This window comes from Cervus elaphus, chromosome 29, assembly GCF_910594005.1.
Source record: "Cervus elaphus chromosome 29, mCerEla1.1, whole genome shotgun sequence".
NCBI classification, from domain to species: Eukaryota; Metazoa; Chordata; class Mammalia; order Artiodactyla; family Cervidae; genus Cervus; species Cervus elaphus.
In genome coordinates, this window is record NC_057843.1 from 3,365,760 (window position 1) to 3,388,801 (window position 23,042).

A 23,042-nucleotide genomic window follows, 5' to 3' on the forward strand; every position below is an offset into this window, starting at 1 on the left:
ATACTAGTTGCATCTGCTAATCCCAAACTCCCAGTGCATCCCTCCTCTCTGCCTTCTGGGCAACCACAAGTCTGTTCTCTGTGTCTGTGAGTCTGTTTCTGTTTCATAGGTAAGTTCATTTGTGTCATATTTTAGATTCCACATATATAAATGATATCCTAGGTTATTTGTCTTTCTCAGAAAGTAGATTTCTTTTACTCAGTTCTCATACTTTGGGAGCTGATTTGGGTGAAGGTCTGCATATTGCATGTTTGGAGACCTCCTCTGAGAGTGGTGTGCGGTCCGCCCTGCTCCTCCCTCCCAGGTGCAGACATGGTGCTGCGTGGGCCGTGCTCTCATCCTGCTGTGGCCCCTTCATCCTTCCGCACGTCCTCCATGTCAGGTCTGAAATCACCGTGATTTTTAATATCCTTTGTAAATATTACTATTTATACAAATGCCTTCCCTCTCTCCTTTCTTCCCCCAGCTCCTATCTCCCTCTTTAATTTCCTTTAATTTTTTCTACTTTTTCTATTTTCTTTTTCTTTTACCATTTGGTTTTCCACATGCAACACCTTCTTTTTGGAGCTTTATTTCCTGCTCTCACCTTGTTGCCCAGGGTTCAGTCTTCAGGAGTGAGGCTGGGGTTGGTTTTTCTGAGGAGCCGCCTCTGTCCCCATGGGTCATGTCTGCATGACCCTCACCTGCCTCCCTGCAGCTCTGCTGTGGTAGAGTTGTCTGCTGTGTCTGTCTCTCCTCTGCGAGAATTCAAGCTCCTTGGGAAGGAATTTCTGCCTTCTCCATGACACTGCTAGAACCTAGTATAATGACTGGGACAGAGAGGTGCCAAAAATATTTGCTTAGAATGAAATGTGATGTCTAGAAAACCACCAGGTTGCCATCTTTAGCTTCAGTATGGAGTTCACTGGAGCCATGGACTCCAAGATTTATGTTCATTTACCCAGTAGGAGAATTTAAAAAAGTTTCATGTGCTGTCATACATTTTGATGGTGATGTCTAAAAGTTCTAATTATATATTGAGATAGTTTTAAAGAATGCAATTTACAGTGCGAGTGGATATTGACATTTTAAAGTGAAACCACTATATCATCCTTTAAATGTATCAGTGGAATATAAATATCACGGTGATTTGATGACCCATCATCATTTTAAAAATACATGAATAAACTCATTTTTAAAGTCAAAATTTTACCTTGTTCCTTTCTTTCCTTCCAATTATATTTTATTCCTTTTTCCTCAAAAATGTCTTTACTGTATTATATTGTTTTGATTAAATGTTATATTGATAACCCTATATTGATTTAAAAGATATGATAATCAATAGAAATATTTATATATATATGTATGCATATGGTATGGGAAGGCTACACCAGTGACTCAGTGGTAAGGGTTTCACCTGCAATGCAGGGGACTCAGGAGATGTGGGTTCAATCCCCGGGTCGGAAGATCCCCTGGAGAAGGGCATGGCAACCCACTCTAGTATTCTTGCCTGCAGAATCCCATGGCCAGAGGAGCCTGGCAGGCTACCGTTCATGGGGTTGCAGAGTCAGACATGACTGAAGTGACTTGGCACACACACACATATATATAGTATATATTTATATGTGTGTAAATATTTATGTACACACAGAATTTAATTCACATATATGTGCAGTATGTATGTGTTCTATTTATCTTGTACATATATAGTACCTAAGTTTTTAATTTTTCAGTGTTTTATTTATAATTATTACACTCTAGATATTAAATTCTTCTATCATAACAATCACTTATTTACATAATTGATCAAAAAAGCACAAATACAGTAAAAGGCTTGATAAGTAATTGTTAAAGGTAGAAATAAAATTTTATCAGAAATGCATTTGGTAATATAAACACAGAAGATTTTTTTTTTCCTTTGGATTATCCTTCTTCTTTGCAACCGAAATAGGACATTCAAATATTCTAGCTATTAGATCTATTAGCTAGTAACATGATTAAGGCACTCCTTAAATATTCCTGAAAGCAAAACACTTGACTTCCAAAAGCATTTATTACCTAGTTCACTATTAGATTTGCTCTGTTTTTAAGTACAATAATGTATTTTTCAAGATATAGCGGTTGTGTATAAGTGATAGATTTAATTCATTTGTTTAGAGACACCAGTTTTGACTTGGTATATCTTAAAGAGACTGAGTATAATGGTTGGATGGCATCACTGACTCGATGGACATGAGTTTGAGCAAGCTCTGGGAGTTGGTGATGGACAGGGAAGCCTAGCATGCTGCAGTCCATGGGGTCACAAAGTGTCAGACATGACTGAGTGACTGAACTGAACTGATACATGCACATAATCATTGGTGCTACAGATTTAGGCCATTTACTTTGTGGAAAATATTTACTCTATACACCAAAGCCATATTCCATTGTTAAAAGATCTACCAAATCAGACCCAATTTCTGTCAGAAAAAGTTTAACTTTATTTTTTAACTCAAGGCGACGTGTTAGCACGTTTTCTCTGAGGCAGAAATGTCACTCCTGAGGCAGGTTGTGTGGTTGTGGGTTGTTGTCTGGGTGATGCCATGATGCAGGGTACTGCTCCCAGTTGAGTGTTTCTCATTACTGTCCTATTCCCTTTGCTCCCACTAGAAGTCCCTCAGGAATGGTGTGCTCTTTGAGAGTCACCAAGAGACGCAGGAGGTGAGGTTATGAAGTGAAAATTGCCATCACTCCCTTATGTATCCAAACTCAAGACATCACCACACAAACCAACACACCAAGTTTCTAAGGCAGCTCTGCCCTTAACAGAAGTAAATGGGAGTACAAAGACATTTATGCGTTTTCTGTTTATTTCTGAATTTTCTAAATTTTCAAAAATGACCATGTTGTACATTTCAACCTTTCAACCTTTAAATATGACACATTAATATTGGAATAAAAGCTGAGTTATTCAGCACTGAAGCAATCAGAAATCTCTAAAAACACCTATTATTGACATCTTCAGATTGAAATTCTCAGTATTCTGTCTAGCTACAGTACAGAATCCCCTTAGGTTAGAGCAGATCAATGCCAATGTTGATTTTCAGTGCGGTTAATGTGGGTTTGCTGAATACTCTTTACAGATGAAGTTCCAATTAAAATGGATGATTCAAGTTTTCCCAGCACCACTTATTGAAGAGACTGTCTTTTTGCCATTGTATATTCTTGCCTCCTTTGTCATAGATTAGGTGGCCATAGGTGTGTGGGTTTATCTCTGGATTTTCTATCTTCTTCCATTGATCTATACTTCTGTTTTTGTGCAAATACCATAATGTTTTGACTGTTGCACTGTTGATGGTAATGTAAATTGTTACTCCACTATGGAGAATAGTATGGAGATTCCTTAAAAAACTAAAAATAAAACTACCATATGGTCTAACAATCCTACTTCTGGGCATACATTTGAGAAAATCATAATTTGAAAAGATACATGCACCTCAATGTTCACTGCAGCACTATTTATGACAGCCATGACATGGGAGCAATCTAAATGTCCATCAACAGAGGAATGGATAAATAAGATATGGTGCATATATAGAATGGAGTATTACTCAGCCATAAAAAAGAATAAAATAATGCCATTTGCAGCAATATGGGTGGACCAAGATATTGTCATACTGAGGGAAGAAAGTCAGACAGAGATAAATATCACATGATATCCCTTATATATGGAATATGAGAAAGGGTACAAAATAGTCACAGATTTAGAAAACAAACCTATGGTTATCAGAGGGTTGAGGTGGGGAGGGATTAATTGGGAGACTGGAACTGACAGATACATGCTACTGTATATAAAACAGATAACTTACAAGGATCTGCTGTATGGCGCCGGGAACTCCACTCAATGTTCTGCAACGACCTATATGGGAAAGAAATCTAAAAAGGAGTGGATATGTGTATAACTGTTTTGGGTTTCCCAGGTAGTGCTAGTGGTAAAGAATCTGCCTGCAATGCAGGAGACCCAGCATCGATCCCTGAGTCAGGAAGATTCCCCTGGAGGAGGGAATGGTAACCCACTCTAGTATTCTCACCTAGAGAAGCCCATAGACAGAGGAAGCTGGTGGGCTACAGGCCATAGGTCACAAAGAGTCTGGCATGACTAAAATAACTTAAGTGAAGTGAAGTGAAAGTCTCTCAGTCATGTCTGACACTGGACTGTAGCCTGCCAGGCTCCTCTGTCCATGGAATACTCCAGGCAAGAATACTGGAGTAGGTAGCCAGCCGTTCCCTTCTCCCGGGGATCTTCCCAACCCAGGGGTCAAATGACTTAGCATGCACACAAAACTGTTTTACTTTACTATACAGCTGAACATAGCAGAACATTGTAAATGAACTATATTCCAATAAAATTTCTAAAAAGATAAAATGACCATAGATTTTCAGACTTCAATCATGTATACTCTGGAGGATGGAAATGATTGATAGATGCATAGTTGCAGAGGATAAAAAAAAGTTGTATCAAACAAGAAAGTATTAGAACCAGCAGGAGATGACACTTATGAAAATATATACAGAAAACTTAGAAATGATAAAATTACTCATCAGTCTTCAGTAAACTCAGCAGGCAATAAGTTGCAGAGCTGCTAATGAATTATTAAACTGAAACATAGCCCTGTATTAAGATAAAAGGGAGCTCAAAAATGGCATCTTCCAAATGATATGAAGCAAATGTGACAATCAGAAACTTTGAAAATGTTGTGAGGGTGTAAGGGGGTGCTATTTGCTTCCCATGTTTTTCTATCAATTACGCATTTTTCAAGTAAACCTAAAGAGGTTCCTAATTAAGCTCCTTGTGCAGCTGTCAGAAGACTTTTTTCTTTATTTAGTACCAAGCTCAGAGCCTGTGATAAAACATCCATGATTACAAATATCAGTGAAAAAGCAAATGAATTAAAGATGCGCCCAAGACTATGAGCACCATTCAGGTCGCTCCTGAGTAGAGTTGTCTACAACATTGCAAACGACTGCAGTTGGGATTCTCCAAGAACTCCTTCTCCTCCCTTTATTCTCATATAGACATGTATCTATTGGCACATGATGTTATTATGAATGTGAAATTACTAGAGCACCAAGAAGGCTTATTACCCACTAGTGAAGGAGAGAACAAACCACCTGGAATGGAGAGGTTGTGGGAAGCCATCCATCAACTCAAAATCTTGGTGCTGATTTTGGAAGATCACACTCTTGAGAGTCAGACTTTGTAAAGAGAGAAAAATTAGAATTTCTCCCTGAATAGATCAAGAGACATTGTGCTGGAATCAAGCTAAAGAGCTCTCTTTTACATTCTGGGAAAGAAAGAGTAACCAGCAGGAAGACTCACCCTCTGCGAGGATGAAAGCAGGACAGACAGAAGAAAGACAGGATGTCAGAGGAACCTACAGAGAAAGCTGGGGTGGGGGCAGAAGGTTTGTTTTGGAAATGCTTGGCTAAGTTTTGTTTGGTAAAAACCCCTGATAAGTTGAGGGAGAATCTGAGAACATCTGGAGTGGTGGCCCTCTGCTCGCTTATTCTACCTTTGGTCATATATCACCAGGAAGGGACTCTTGAGAGTCCCTTGGACAGCAAGGAGATCAAACCAGACAATCCTAAAGGGAATCAATCCTGAGTACTCATTGGAAGGACTCTACTGAAGCTGAAGCTCCAATACTTTGGCCACCTGATGTGAAGGGTCGACTCATTGGAAAAGACCCTGATACTTTGAAAGACTGAAGGCAGGAGGAGAAGGGAAAGACAGAGGATGAGATGGTTGAATGGGATCACTGACTCAATGGACATGAGTTTGAGCAAACTCTGGGAGATTGTGAAGGACAGGGCAACTTGGTGTGCTGTAGTCCCTGGGGTCACAGAGAGTTGGATGCGAATGAGTGACTGAACAACACTACCACCAGACAAAGGAGCAGAATCCGAGGTTGTAGAAGGCACACAGATCAAAGATTGTAGCTGATTTTCCACAGCCTAAGGAGAGATGGCAGGAAATCTGGGAAGACTCATGGTGGCAGCCGTGATCAGAGTCCTGGTGAACAGGCAGAGGCCTGGGGTCAGGCTCAGGAGAACACAGAGGTGAAATGGCAGAGTCCACCCTCAACCAGGAGTGGTGGTTGGTGGGCAGACACCTGTGGACTGGGGAGAGGACCTGTGGGGCCCCAGAGAACACAAGGCTGATGTCCAGAGAGCACTGTGATGAGGCACCTTGGCCAGAGACAGCAGAGACCCAGGGGCAGCACAGAGAAGAGGACCTTTGGCCATAAATGTGGAGATGACTGCCTGTTTAGGGGAATCAGATGACCGTTTGGGGCAGGAAAGTGGGAGTGAGGAAGGTGCCATGGGTGACTGAGTACTCAGTAACTTTGAAGTTACTTTGAAGAAGGCTGACTTATTGTCAATAGGCAAGACCCAGTGGGCACTCTGTGTCCCTCTGCCACAGCACAGTGCGCTTGATTACAGAACACAGAGAACTGGGGTTTGGTTTCATTTAACCAAGAATGGAAACTCCTTCTCTTACATAAAATTCCAGAGTTGTGTGAACAAGGCTTCTCTATGAAGCCATGTTGTGTTATTTCTACGATGTCACATTTTCCTCCTGGTCCAAGATGGTAGCTGCTTATTCTTTCTCTCTTTTATTTTTTAACACTGACCTACATGCCCACGTGGATTAACTAGTTTTCAGAGATTACTACCACTTCTGGTTTGTCCATGGCATTGAGATTAAATGTCACTGCTGTTTGTCTCTACAGTAGTCCTGTTATTTTATTTTATTTATAATTCCCTTAAGGCAAACATTGATCCCTGGGTTGGGAAGATCCTCTGGAGAATGGAATGACTACCCACTCCAGTATTCTTGCCTGTAACACACATTTAAATGTCATTTGTATAATGGATGACAGTAGGATATGATGCTATTATTTACTGTGGTCTCTATTTCTAACTTATCATCACGGGTGATCAATTTTAGCTCTTGGTTATCTCTCAATCCAGCCACTTCTCTCCATCTTTCCCTTCTAATTGAAATCACCACCTGTCTTAACAGGACTATGAAAGAGCTCCTTATCAGAGCTTCCTGACTCACGTGTGCCTCTTCTCCACCCTGTTCTTCACCGGGAAACCTCTTCCTCTGTCCTGCCTCCCATGCTCCTCAGGACGTGTCACAGGAGAGAAGTTACTGTACATAGTGCTGCTGTGTCTTGTTATCTAGGGCATGGGCGGGGAACCCCCACCCCCGATTCTTGATGGAGAAAGCCTCTGGGATCTGACTGACTGTCAGAATTTTCCTTTGATGCTAACATCTGTACATGTGGGTTCGTAAGTGTTCAAGACATGACAAAAACTGCTGGAGCTTATTTCTAGGAATGGTGCCACGTTGGCTGAATGAGGTTGACTTAGTCTTTGGAGGGGTCTGTTGACTCTTTCAGAGAACGCAATGGCACCCCACTCCAGTACTCTTGCCTGGAAAGTCCCATGGACAGAGGAGCCTGGTAGGCTGCAGTCCATGGGGTCGCGAAGAGTCGGACATGACTGAGTGACTTCACTTTCACTTTTCACACTTATGCATTGGAGAAGGAAATGGCAACCCCTCCAGTGTTCTTGCCTGGAGAATCCCAGGGATGGGGTCGCACAGAGTCGGACACGACTGAAGTGACTTAGCAGTAGCAGTAGCAAGTGACTCTTTCCTGAAGCTTCAAAGACCATGTCTAGATCACTAAGCCTCTTCTTCTTGGTAGCTTCCCAGGGGTGCACCTCCCCTTGCTGTCAGAGAAGTGACTTTTGGAGGTGATAGACCCAGAGAGAGAGAGAGAAGGAGGTCCCTTAGCTGCTGGGGTGAAAAGCTGCTGAAGTCTGCCTTGATCTTAGTCAAGGAGATGGGGTTAGTGTGGGGTGGCCACATAGACTGCTGAGCAAAAATTTTGCAGGGGAATGATGGATTCCTTAGTCCAGTCATACTTCTCTCTCCCCACTCCCTTGGCTTACTCTCAATTAGAATTGGAAGGCCAGGAGTTTAGAAATCAGGATTTTAATTCAGAATCTGTGGCAAAAGAATCTTTCTATGGACTATTCATAAAATGTTCTCTGAAAGGAATAATAGTTGTAATTAATAATCCTCCCTGGTTTACTTCTAGGGGAACCCTGGGACCTTTAGGAATATGGGTCTGTTTCACTGTGGGAATATCATCTTTGACACAGCTATCAAAGGAATATACATGGAATTCATCTGTATGCTACTAGAAAATGCAATGTAAAATTCTATGTTGAAAGAGACTAGACTTCTGCTGTCTCACTATAATTGGAGCATCACTGTATCATGATTCAATTGCCCCTTCTTTTCCTGTATTACCTGCTTCCCATCCAGCCCCCATTCCTTTGTGTTGGCAACATACACTCAAACAGGTGTAAGGTTAATAATTTTCACATATGAGCCATTGCATTATTGTTTTTTTGCATTCACTATTCTCACCTAAATGAATTGTGAATGACTAAAGTTCACAAGATTCAATTTATTTGTTGTTGGGAAATTTGAACCTATTATCCAGTCCTAGGTGAGCTTGTACAATTTGCTAACCTTTGTTCTATTCTCATTTTATATGAAATTATTTTTTGGGCAAGGATAATGATTTATCTCTCCTCTTAATTGGGAAGTATATAAATTCATGAGAGAGTTGTGCTAACATGTTTTTCTTCTACATGGGAAATAGCACTTTTTAAAAATATTTTATTGTGGAGAAGAATTAGGTATGTTTTACAGGTAGGGTCAAAACCAGTAACCTAAATATAAAGAGAAATAGAGACCACAGGACTGTAAATATAGAGGACTCTTGATGTAAATGTGCCTGAATAACACCTCTTTGCATAGTAATTACGGGTGTCTAGACACATATATAAATATATGGTCTCATTCTTACTTGTTATGTTTTTATACTGCACTTGGTACTAAAGTCCCTCAAGCCTACTTCTATTACTCCCTTATTGAGTCACTTTGGGTGAAGCAGTGTGTTCACGATCCTAGAAAATTTACTGGGACATCAGCTATGTGAAAACATGAGCTGTCTTCATCAGTCTATCCCTTAAAGGCCATTCCACCCAAGGCTGTAGAAATATCCTAGTGAGTTTCCAACTAAATACTCTAGGAAAACTGTCTAATAGGTCTTTCTGCAATGATGGAAAAGTTCCACATCTGTCCAGTATCCAAAATGAGAACTAGCACTTGAAATACGGCTAGTTTAAGGACCTGAATTTTTTATTTTATTTAACTTTGAGTTTAAGCAACCATATATAGTTGGTAATTACTGTACTGAATGGCGTGGCTCTCGAGCTGTCTTTCTCCCCCATTTTGTTGAGAAATAATTGACATACATCACTGTATAAGGTAAAGGATATAGCATGATGGTTTGATTTATACATATTGTGCAGTGACAGTTCAGCTAACATCCGTCACTTCATGTAGATACAATAAAAAGACAGGAAAGAGGAAGAAAATATCCTTGTGATTAGAACTCTTAGAATTAACTCTCTTAACTATTCTGTATATCATATAGCCATTTCCACTGTAATAAACCTGCTGTACACTATATTCTCTGTGCTGATTTATCTTATAAGTAGTTTATACCTTTTGACCACCTTCCTCCAGTTCCTGCTCCCGCTACTCTCCACCCCTGACAACTACAAGTCTGATCTCTTTGTCTCTGAGGTGTTTTGTTTTGTTCTGTTCTGTTTTTAAGATTCCATGTATAAGTAAGACCATGCAGTATTTTGTCTCTTTTCGTCTGACTTATAATGCTGTCAAGGTTCGTCCACTTTTGATACCTTTTATTTCGTTACTTGCCTGATCACTCTAGGTAGAACTTCCAGTATTATATTGAGTAGGAGTGTTGAGAGTGGGCATCCTTTTCTTGCTCCTGATATTAGAGGAGAAGTTTTCAATCTTTCACCATTGAGTATGATGTGGTGGGATTGTCATACATCACCTTTATTATGTTGAAATGTGTTCTTTCTATCCCTAATTTGTTAAGAGTTTTCATCATGATGAATGCTGAATTTTGTCAAATGCTTTTTCTGTATATTGAGATGATCATAGATTCATTTCTTTCATTTAGTAATGTGATGTATCATATTCATTGATTTATGTTGAATCATCTTTGCATCCCAGTGATAAATCCCACTTGATGATGATGAATAATCCTTTTAACATACTGCTATATTTGGTTTGCTAGTGTTTTATTAAGAATCTTTGCACCTATAATCATCAGAGATATTGACCTGTAACATTCTTTTCTAGTAGTTTCCTTTTCTGACTTTGGTATAAGAATATGCTGGCCTTTTAAAATGAGTTTGGGAGAATTTATTTTTTTCAATTTATTGAAAAAGAGCTTGGGAAGGATTAGTGTTAATTCTTCTGTAAACATTTGCTAAAATTCACCAGAAGAGCCTGGGCTTTTCTTTGGAGGTATTTTGTTTTTGTCTTTGCTTTTCTGTTCTTGTTTGTTTTTTAACTTCTTTAGCCTTCTTTCTAGTAATTGGTCTATTCAGATTTCCTATTTCTTCTTGTTTCAGTCTTGAAAAATTGTATTTTTGTAAGGATTTTTCTGCTACTTCCAGCCTGTCTAGTTTGTTAGTATATATTGTTCAATGTAGCCCCCATGATTCTGTGAATTTCTGTGGTAAGAGTTGTAATGTACCCTTTTTTTTTTTTAATTTATAATTTTGTTGGTTTTGTAATTTCTCTTTTTCCCTTGATTAGTTAAAGGTTTGTCAGTTTTATTAGTTTAAAGAGCCAACTCTTAGTTTAATCTTTGCTGTTACTTTATTTTTTAATGAAATCACTTTTTAGGTATTATCTTTTATTTTTTTGCTATGCTGGGTCTTAGTAGTGGCATGTGAGATCATTAATTTGCATTGTCGCATGTGAGATATTTAGCTCTGACATGCAGCTTTCTATTATTCTCATGCTCTCTATTTTATTTATTTCTGCTCTAATTTTTATTTCCTTTTCCTCCTGATTTGGGTTCAGTTTCTCTTCTTTTTCTAGTTCCTTAAGGCATAGAGCTAGGTTATTTATCTGGGATCTTTCTTGCTTCTTAATGTAGACATCTATTTCCCTCTTTTATAAAAAGTAGTTCTTAACTACTTTTCCCACGTCCCATAAATTATGGTATGTTGTGTTTTCATTTTAATTTGTCTAAAGAAACTTTAAATTTCCCCTTTAACTTCTTTGATTCATTGGTTGTTCAGGAGAGTGTTAATTTCTATGTGTTCATGAATTTTCCAGTGTTCTTCTTGTTATTGATTTCTAGTTTCATGCCATTGTTGTCAGAAAAGTTAACTAGGTATTATTTTAATCTTCTTGAATTTTTAAAAGTTATACTCAGTTTATAGTTATTATGAAATATTGTCTATATTCTTCATGTTGTGCAACATATCCTTGTAGCTTATTTTAAGCCGAATAGTTTGAACCTCTTACTTCTGTACCCCTTTCCCTCTCCTCTCTCCACTGGATGCCACTAGTTTGTTTTCTATATCTGTGAGTCTGCTTCTTTTTAAAATTATATTCACTAGTTTGTGCTGTTTTTTATATTCCATATATATGTGATATCATACAGTATTTGTCTTTCTCTATTTGACTTTTTTCACTAGCATCATGCCCTCAAAATCCATCATGTTTCTGCAAATGTCAAAATTTTATTTTTTCATGACTAATATTCCATTGTATATATATTCCACTTTTTGTTTATCCATTTATCTGTTGGTGGACACTTAAGTTGTTTCTATATCTTTGCATTTGTAAATAATGTTGTGATTGACATTGGGGTGCTGATATTTATTGAACTTATCTGAGTCTTAGCTTTTGGGTTATTTTGGATTAATTGCTGGGTCCAAGAGTAGAATCACTGGGTTGTATGATAAGTCTATTTTTAGGTTTTTGTTTTCTGAGAAATCTCCATACTGTTTTCCATAGTGGTTGCACTCATTTTCATTCCCATCAGCAGTGTGTGAAAATTTCCTTTTCTCCACATCCTTTCCAATGTATGTGATTTGTGGTCTTTTTATTGTAGCCATTCTGACAGGTATGAGGTGATATCACATTTGGTTTTGCATTTCCATGTTCATTAGCAATGTTCAGTGTATTTTCATGTGCCTGTTGACCATCTGCATTTCCTCTTTGGAAAAATGTCTATTCAGTTCTTCTACCCATTTTTCCATTCAATTTTTTAATGTTGAGTTGTAGAAGCTGTTTGTATATGTTAGATATTAACCCCTTATCAGTCATATCATTTGTAAATATTTTCTCCCATTCAGTAGGAGAGAGAACTCTTTGTCAGTGGTTTTCTTTGCTTTGCAAAAGGTTTTACATTTAATTAGGTACCATTTGTTTATTTTTGCTCTTATTTCCTTTGCTTTAGGAGATGGATCAAAAAAAATATTGCTATGACTTATGTCAAAGAGTGTTCTGCCTATGTTTTTATCTGGAAGGTTTATAGTATCTGGTTTTACACTTAGGTCTGTAATCCATTTTGGGTTTATTTTTGTGTGTGGTGTGAGAATGTCCTAATACCATTCTTTTACACGGAGCTGTCCAGTTTTCCCAGCACCCCTTATTGAATAGACTGTCTGTCATTCTTTGTCATAGATTAATTGACCATAAGTGAGTGGGTTTATTTCTGGGCTTTTTATCCTATCACTAGGCTTTCCTGGTGGCTCAGACAGTAAAAGCGTCTGCCTACAATGTGGGAGACCTGGGTTCATTTCCTGGGTCAGGAAGATCCCTTGGAAAAGGAAATGGCAACCCACTTCAATACTCTTGCCTGGAAAATTCCATGGATGGAGGAGCCTAGTGGGCTACAGTCCATGGGATTGCAAAGAGTCGGACATGACTGAGCAACTTCACTTTCATGTTCATTGATCTATATATCTGTTTTTATGCCAGTATCATCCTAGTTTGATTACTGTAGCTTTATAGTGTAGTCTGAAGTCAGGGAGCCTGATTCCTCCAGTTCTGTTTTTCTTTTCCAGACATTTTTTTGAGTATTTGGGGTCTTTTGTGTTTCCACACAACATTTAAAATTATTTGTACTAGTTCTGTGAAAAGTACCATTAGTATTTGATAGAGGTTGCAGTGAATCTACGGAGGAGGCAATGGCACCCCACTCCAGTACTCTTGCCTGGAAAATCCCATGGACAGAGGAGCCTGGTAGGCTGCAGTCCATGGGGTTGCTAGGAGTCGGACATGACTGAGCGACTTCACTTTCACTTTTCACTTTCATGCATTGGAGAAGGAAATGGCAACCCGCTCCAGTGCTCTTGCCTGGAGAATCCCAGGGACAGGGGAGCCTGGTGGGCTGCTGTCTGTGGGGTCGCACAGAGTCGAACATGACTGAAGCAACTTAGCAGCAGCAGCAGCAGCAGTGAATCTATAGATTGACTTGGCTAATATGGTCATTTAAAAAATATTAATTCTTCTAATCCAGGAATAGAATTTATCTTTCCATCTGTTTGCACTGTCTTCAATTTCTTTCATCAGTGTCTAATAGTTTTCCAAGGACAGGTCTTTTACCTCCTTAGGTAGATTTATTCCTAGTTATTTGAATAATGTAAATTTTAAAATGAAAATAATCTTGATTTTTAAAAAAATATAATTTACACTTTAACCTACTTTAAACTTAAAGGTAAAGTTTTCTCAACTGGAATACTTTTCTGATTTGTAAGAATAAATTTCTATCTAGTTAATCTTTAATAAAAGTAAAGTTTCCTAGGAAGGGTCTTTTTGTAACCTGAGCAGACTGGAAACCAAGATACACAGGGGTAGGCTATTTGTATATCTAGCTTGTTCATGACTGCTTATTTCTCATACGTTTTCCACTAGAAAAATCTAAGTTATTTTCACTTTAAATGTTCACAGCTCAACAGGAACACTAAACCTATTTAAACCAAAATTATATATGAAATATGAAATTGAAAAGTTATACAGAGTAGGGTCTGATTTAAGGTAACACTTTAAACTTGGTCCAAACAAGGAGGAAAGAGGAAGGAAACTTTAAAATTATTTGTTTAAATATTGATAGTTTTTTATGGCTGGGTGGAAGGAAAGGAGGAGGTTAATCTATCGGGTGTTTACAAATGAAATTATTTATCTTTTTATCTCTACAAATTCCTCCATTGAATGAGAGATTTATGTGAGAAAGAAGAGACAGGAAAAAAGACTTAAAAGAATGAAATTCATTAACTTTTTTTCCTCAGAGTAAAATTTTCCAGTAATTTCTGCTCAGAATCTTATTCTCTAGTCATCAGTACACACTATTTAAGGCTTTTAATGTAAATGTTTGATACTTTAGAAAGTCTGGATATATTACTTAATTATCCCATTGTTTTTACTGAATTGTCCTATAGTATTACTTTCATTTCTGATGTTAGTAAATTTATATTTATGTTCACAACAATTTAAGACACAAACTTGTCTAAGCCAAGTATATTCTCCTATTTCCTCCTCAAATGAAAGAGTGCTTGATTATGTCTTGGTAGCTAAATAGGCAAGAATTTAAAACAGGACCTTTCTCTCCTATTGCTGCAAATTGAATGAGATACATTGAAAATAAATTTTCCTCTTGAAAATACATTTGCTCTGAGGCATTCAAGGCTTTTAGTTAATAGTGTGTGTGCTCAGTTGCTCAGTTGTGTCCAACTCTTTGCTACCCCATGGACTGTAGCCTTCCAGGCTTCTCTGTCCATGGGATTTACCAGGCAAGAATACTAGAGATGGTTGCCATTTCCTCCTCCAGGGGATCTTCCAGACCTGGGGATAGAATCCGCATCTCTTGTGACTCCTGCCTTAGCAGGCAGATTCTTTAACCACTGTGCCACCTGGGGGCCCTTTAGCAAATAGTAATAAACCCAATTTTAATTAAACATAAGTAGATTCATATTAAAAAAGGAAAAAGTCACCAATATTTGATGGAGAGTTTTCCTGTCTCCGTTGATTTGACCAGACATAAGACGTGTTACATTTTCTTTCCTATGACTTTCAATACCTTTTAAGCCTTCTCCTTTACTTTATATTAGTGGGAATTCTTACAGGTTCAGTGACAAAAAGAGGAGTGCTCAGCACCACATGAACAGTAAAGTGACAGGAGTTCTCAACTCTACTCTTTAAATCACCATTAGGGATTTAGAACCTCACTTAGTGTCTGAGGATTTGGCAGTGGTGAAATTTGTCGTGTCAATTCTCTGTTTAAACCTAAATGGCAGCAGAAGTTTGCTGGGAGCATACATGAAATTCTGCATTTAGTCTATTTGTACAATTGTCAGAAGCTCTTTAATTTCTTTAAATTTTCTTAGTCTTTCACAGAAGTGAGGTAGATAAGAGAAAACAGTCAACACAGAAAAGATCTTGTGGCTTTTTCTGACATTTTAGGGAAGAGAAAATATAAAGGGAAAATAGATACATGTCATTCCCACTTTATAGTGAAAAGTTATCTCCACATATTTTATTAACCAGTCTTATTCCCTTAAAACAGTGCTCTCATACCAAGAAATTCTGTTAATAGTGGAGGTTAGAGGATATATCAAAGATATAGTTGTCATAGTCAACTCTGACACAAATGTCCTTGGAAAGATACCACAGATGATAAAAGGCTGTTTTGTGAAATGTAGAGAAGGGTATGGTTAAATTTAGTCTTATTCAGACCTTTCTTTAGCTTGATAAATCAACAAATCAAGTTCTTATTTAGTGTCAGAGTTTTTAATCAAGAAACCAATGTCTGTCACACACAGTCTGCATGAATGAAGTACCTTTCCATCTAGGGAAACTGTTTCCTCTTTGGGCAAGAGTTTTTGCCTTCCTTGGAGAAATGGAGACCAACATAGAATACAAATGTATGCTTCTATATTTTGACTAATTTTATTTTTTAAATAGCATCATGGAATTTTGACATACTAAAAGTCAGAAAAGCAAAACAGAAAAAGAATCCCCACATACATTCCATGCAGCAATAATGAAAATATTACCAAAGGATTAAAGATACTTTTATCAACTTCTCTGATCTCATCTGCCTTCCTTCTCTATTCCTATTTTCTATTCCAGTGTCTTTAGACTACTTTTACATATATAGGTATGAATAGCTCCAATTAAACCTCCATAAGTGAAGCCTTTCTCTTTGTCGTACATGTTTCTTGTATGTTGGTCTACTTGTTATTTTTGCTGGGGTGTTGTATCATGCTTTTTATATAGAATGTTTAGAAGATAAAGAAAAATATATCTTTTGCCATAACTCTAATATTCTTCAGCTTTAATCTATCTTTTGCTGTAATTAATTCATTTTGCTGCCTAAATTCCATTGACTTTTTCTCTGTTTGGACCAGTTTTCTCATATTTGTATTATTAGTTTTTATACAATTCTTTTTTCTTTTTTTTCTTTTATGGAACCTCTAGTTTACTTACATTTTAACGAAGGAACTCTTGACCTCTGTCAGGTGGCCATTTTCAATCAACTGCTGAGTTATTTTGCATTCTTTGTTCCCCATAAGACCTCTCTCTCTGACTCCTTCTTCTCCCTATTCCAAGGTGGACAGAATATTCTCAGTGACTACCCTTCTGTGCTGGGCACATTCTTCCCATTTCTTCTTTCTTGCTTCACTTCTTTAAGATCTTCAAAAAATTTCCTAAACAAAAATGTGTCTTTGTTATGTTGTTATGCATGTATCATTATGTGTGTTTTGTCTTTGTTATCTGCTTATTATGGATTTATACCTTTCAACCTTACGTCTCTTCTTTCCCTTTTTCTTTGTGTTATTCTTTCTTCCCTATATTTTAATGGTAGTTCAGGAGGAAGGGATAAAAGCATATGTTCTTTTGCAATCTTGTTACAGGAATCTTTTAAAATTTTGGAGGAAAAATTTTAGACTTACAACAAATTTGTAAAAATTCCCAAATGCCCTTTACTTAAATCCCCCAAATGTTAGCATTTTACCACATTAATATTACTTTTTTTCCCTGAGGTTTTGAAAGTTGCAGACAGTTCAGTTCAGTCACTTAGTTGTGTCTGACTCTTTGGACTGCAGTACACCAGGCATCCCTGTCCATCACCAACTCCTGGAGCTTACTCAAACTCATGTCCGGCAAGTCAGTGATGCCATCCAACCTCTGTCATCCCCTTCTCCTCCTACCTTCAATCTTTCCCAGCATCAGGGTCTTTTCTAATGAGTCAGTTCTTCGTATCAAGTGGCCAAAGTATTGGAGCTTCAGCTTCAGCGTCAGCCCTTCCAATGAATATTCAGGACTGATGGACTGATTTCCTTTAGGATTGACTGGTTCGATCTCTTTGCAAGTCCAAGGGACTTTCAAGAGTCTTCTCCAACACCACAGTTCAAAAGCATCAATTCTTTGGCGCTCAGCTTTCTTTATAGTCCAACTCACACATCCATACATGACTACTGGAAAAACCATAGCTTTGACTAGATGGGCCTTTGTTGGCAAAGTGATGTCTCTGCTTTTTAATATGCTGTCTAGGTTGGTCATAGCTTTTCTTCCAAGGAGCAAGCGTCTTTTAATTTCATGGCTGCAGTCACCATCTGCAGAGATTTTGGAGCCCCCCAAAATAAAGTCTGTCACTGTTTCCATTGTCTCCCCATCTATTTGCCATGAAATCAATTTTGATATAATACTTCAATCTATGGGTAGTTAACATTTTCAACTGTCTATCTAGTGCCTTCTATACAGAAGAAAACTTTTTTTAAAAAAAAATTCATGAGCATACCTTACATTCTTGCCTCAACTTTATTTTGGAACACTTCCTTAGTTTTTAAAATTTTCCTTAACTACAGCATATTTTTAATACTAGAAGTCAGTTATTGGTAAAATGTTCCTCAGTTTGGGCTTGTGGAGTGTTTCCTCATGGTTAGATTCAGATGATGCACTTTTCTTAGCAGTACATCAGCAGTATAGCTGAGATCTGTCTCAGCACCTGTCACAGTGTGTATGAAGTCATCTGCCTCATTACTGTTTACACTAACTTTGGTCCCATGGTTAAGATAGTGTTGAGGTCTCTTTAAAAACTTACAAGGCCTTTTATAGAAGGGATAGTGAATAGAAGTGACAAAATCAGAGAAGCAGTGCCACTGTGGTATTAATACTATGGGGAGGGGAGGCTGTGGGTTAAAGATCTGGAAATGAATCAGAAGAGCAGATAAAGACTTGCTAACCAATCTTCCCCAAACACAGGGTCAGGTGGAAGTTGATGGACCTGGCAAAGAAACTCAGGATGCTGGGTATGTGCACTCATAGAAGTCTGGGCCTCAGGGATGAACACTGGAGAGTTCTGTGAGGCGCTGTGACATCTGAGAGTTAGTTGTCTCTTGTCACAGACAAGTTATGGTAGGGAGCTTGGGGCTGCTATTGCTCAGCAGAATGGGAACTATGTGGGTAAATACTAAACACTTTTTCTCAGTTTAAAATTTCTTTTAAATATTAATTGACAATGATTCCATTTGCAATTGTACTAAAAATATGAAATTCCTAAGGATACATTGAGCAAAGTATGTCAAGATGTATATACAGACAACTGCAATCATTGCTAAAATAAAGACCTAAGTAGGTAGGTATATACCATACTAATAGATTGAGAAACTCAATAGTGCTGAAATGTCAATTACCCCCAAATTAATGTATGGTTGAATGAAATCCAAATTAAAATCCCAGCAGAATATTTTTTGTAAAAATTGATAAAATTTTGAAAGATTATACAAAAAGAACACAGGATAACCAAAATAACTTTGAGAGAGTAGTTACAGGATTCAAATACCAAATTTCAAGATTTTTTTCTTAAGGCTATTTATTCAAGACATAATAGGTTTTCCATAAGTACAAACATATTGATCGCTGGAACAGAATGAAAATTCCAGAAATGAACCTATACATATATAGCCAATTGTTTTCCAGTAAAGTTCTTTTAGTGTTTTAGAAAAAAAGGTCCAGGCAAGTCAATGAGGAAAGGGCAGCTTCCCCTACCCCCAGCTAAAGGTGCTTGAAACAATTGAAAATTTATATACAACAATATGAACTCTAAGCTTTATTTCACATAATACATAAAAGCTAACTCAAAATGGATCAAAGTCCTAAACATGATAGCTAAGATTACACAATTTCTAAAAGAGAACATAGCAGAAAAACTTAGTGAACTTGCAACAAGTAAAAATTTCTAAGTGAAATGTAAGAAACATGGCATTTGAAAAATGAAATATTCATTTCAACAAAAAAGGACTGATAATTCTACAATACGTTATATTTTGTGCCTGAGAAGTCAAAGATTGCTCTGTGAATCTGTCACCTAGTTCCAGAAAGAAAAACGTAAATCAATCCTGTAAATTTTCTATTATTCACTGTTTAAATACTTTATTATTTATAGTTATTTTTTTATTTTTTTAATATAAATGTAGTTATTTTAATTGGGGGCTAATTACTTTACAATATTGTAGTGGTTTTGCCATACATTGACATGAATCCACCACAGGTGTACATGTGTTCCCCATCCTGAACCCCCCTCCCACCTCCCTCCCCATCCCATCCCTCTGGGTCATCCCAGTGCACCAACCCCGAGCACTCTGTCTCATGCATAGCATGGACTGACAATTCATTTCACATATGATAATATACATGTTTCAATGCCATTCTCCCATATCACCCTACTCTTGCCCTCTCCCACGGAGTCTGAAAGACTGTTCTATACATCTGTGTCTCTTTTGCTGTCTGGCATATAGGGTTATCATTACCATCTTTCTAAATTCCATATATATGTGCTAGTATACTGTATTGGTGTTTGGTCCATCTCATTGGCCCACCTCATTAGAACTGATGCAAATGTATTCTTTTTAATGGCTGAGTAATATTCCATTGTGTATATGTACCATGGCCTTCTTATCCATTCGTCTGCTGATGGACATCTAGGTTGCTTCCATGTCCTGGCTATTACAAACAGTACTGTGATGAACACTGGGGTACAAGTGTCTCTTTCAATTCTGGTTTCCTCAGTGTGTATTCCCAGCAGTGGGATTGCTGGGTCATATGGCAGTTCTATTTCCAGTTTTTTGAGGAATCTCCACACTGTTCTCCATAGTGGCTGTACTAGTTTGCATTCTCACCAACAGTGTAAGAGGGTTCCCTTTTCTCCACACCTTCTCCAGCATTTATTGCTTGTAGACTTTTGGATAGCAGCCATCCTGACTGGCGTGTAATGGTACCTCATTGTGGTTTTGATTTGCATTTCTCTGATAATGAGTGATGTTGAGCATCTTTTCATGTGTTTGTTAGCCATCTGTATGTCTTCTTTGGAGAAATGTCTGTTTAGTTCTTTGGCCCATTTTTTGACTGGGTCATTTATTTATCTGGAATTGAGCTGCAGGAGTTGCTTGTATATTTTTGAAATTAATTCTTTGTCAGTTTCTTCATTTGCTATTCTTTTCTCCCAATCTGAGGGCTGTCTTTTCACCTTGCTTATAGTTTCCTTTGTTGTGCAAAAGCTTTTAAGTTTAATTAGGTCCCATTTGTTAATATTTGCTTTTATTTCCAATATTCTGGGAGGTGGGTCATAGAGGATCTTGCTGTGATTTATGTCGGAGAGTGTTTTGCCTATGTTTTTTTCTAGGGGTTTTATAGTTTCTGGTCTTACATTTAGGTCTTTAATCAATTTTGAGTTTATTTTTGTGTATGGTGTTAGAAAGTGTTCTAGTTTCATTCTTTTACAAGTGGTTGACCAGTTTTCCCAGCACCACTTGTTAAAGAGATTGTCTTTTCTCCACTGTATGTTTTTGCCTCCTTTGTCAAAGATAAGGTGTCCATAGGTGTGTGGGTTTATCTCTGGGCTTTCTAATTTGTTCCATTGATCTATATTTCTGTCTTTGTGCCAATACTATACTGTCTTGATGACTATTGCTTTGTAGTTTAGTCTGAAATCAGGCAGGCTGATTCCTCCAGTTCCATTCTTCTTTCTCAAGATTGCCTTGGCTCTTTGAGGTTTTTTGTATTTCTATACAAATTGTGAAATTATTTGTTCTAGTTCTGTGAAAAATACTGTTGGTAGCTTGACAGGGATTGTGTTGAATCTATAGATTGCTTTGAGTAATATGCTCATTTTCACTATATTGATTCTTCCAATCCTTGAACACTGTATATTTCTCCATTTGTGTCATCTTTGGTTTCTTTCCTCAGTGTTTTATAGTTTTCTATATGTAGATCTTTTGTTTGTTTAGGTAGATATATTCCTAAGTATTTTATTCTTTTTGTTGCAATGGTGAATGGGCTTGTTACCTTAATTTCTTTTTTTGTTTTCTCATTGTTAGTGTATAGGAATGCAAGTGATTTCTGTGTATTAATTTTATGTCTTTCAAGTTTACTATATTCATTGATTAGCTCTAGTAATTTTCTGGTAGAGTCTTTAGGGTTTTTTTTATGTAGAGGATCATGTCATCTGCAAACAGTGAGAGTTTCACTTCTTCTTTTCCAATCTGGATTCCTTTTATTTCTTTTTCTGCTCTGATTGCCATGGCCAAAACTCCCAAAACTATGTTGAATAGTGGTGGTGAGATTGGGCATCCTTGTCTTGTTCCTGATTTTAGGGGAAATGCTTTCAACTTTTCACCATTGAGGATAATGTTTGCTGTGGGTTTGTCATATATAGCTTTCATTATGTTGAGGTATGTTCCTTCTATGCCTGCTTTCTGGTGGGTTTTTATCACAAATGGATGTTGAATTTTGTCAATGCTTTCTGTATGTCTATTGAGATAATCATATGGTATTTATCTTTCAATTTTTTAATGTGGTGTATTACATTGATTGATTTGCACATATTGAAGAATCCTTGCATCCCTGGGATAAAGCACACTTGGTCAGGATGTATGACCTTTTTAATATGTTGTCAGATTCTGTTTGCTAGAATTTTGTTAAGGATTTTTGCATCTATGTTCATCAGTGATATTGGCCTGTAGTTTTCTTTTTTTGCGGCATCTTTGTCTGGTTTTGGTATTAGGGTAATGGTGGCCTCATAGAGTGAGTCTGGAAGTTTACCTCCTTCTGCAATTTCCTATAAGAATTTGAGTAGGATAGGTGTTAGCTCTTCTCTAAATTTTTGGTAGAATTCAGGTGTGAAACTATCTGTTCCTGGGCTTTTGTTTGCTGGAAGACTTCTGATTACAGTTTCAATTTCTGTGCTTGTGATGGGTCTGTTAAGATTTTCTATTTCTTCCTGGTTCAATTTTGGAAAGTTGTACTTTTCTAAGAATTTGTCCATTTCTTCCAAGTTGTCCATTTTATTGGCATATAGTTGCTGATAGCAGTCTCTTATGATCCTTTGCATTTCTGTGTTGTCTATTGTGATCTCTCCATTTTCACTTCTAATTTTGTTGATTTGATTCTTCTCCCTTTATTTCTTGATGAGTCTGGCTAATGGTTTGTTTGTTTTATTTATCTTCTCAAAGAACAAGCTTTTAGCTTTGTTGATTTTTCCTATGGTCTCTTTTGTTTCTTTTGCATTTATTTCTGACCTAATTTTTAAGATTTTTTTCCTCCTACTAACCCTGGGGTTCTTCATTTCTTCCTTTTCTAGTTGCTTTAGGTGTAGAGTTAGGTTATTTATTTGACTTTTTTCTTGTGGTCAGCCTGTTTTGCCATGAACCTTCCCCTTAGCACTGCTTTTACAGTGTCCCATAGGTTTTGGGTTGTTTTGTTTTCATTTTCATTTGTTTCTATGCCTATTTTGATTTCTTTTTTGATTTATTCTGTAATTTATTGGTTATTCAGCAGCATGTTTTTCAGCCTCCATATGTTGGAATTTTTAATAGTTTTTCTCCTGTAATTGACATCTAATCTTACTGCATTGTGGTCAGAAAAGATGCTTGGAATGATTTCAATCTTTTTGAATTTATCAAGGCTAGATTTATGGCCCAGGACGTGATCTATCCTGGAGAAGGTTCCCTATACACTTGAGAAAAAGGTGAAATTGATTGTTTTGGGGTGAAATGTCCTATTGATATCAATTAGGTCTAACTCGTCTATT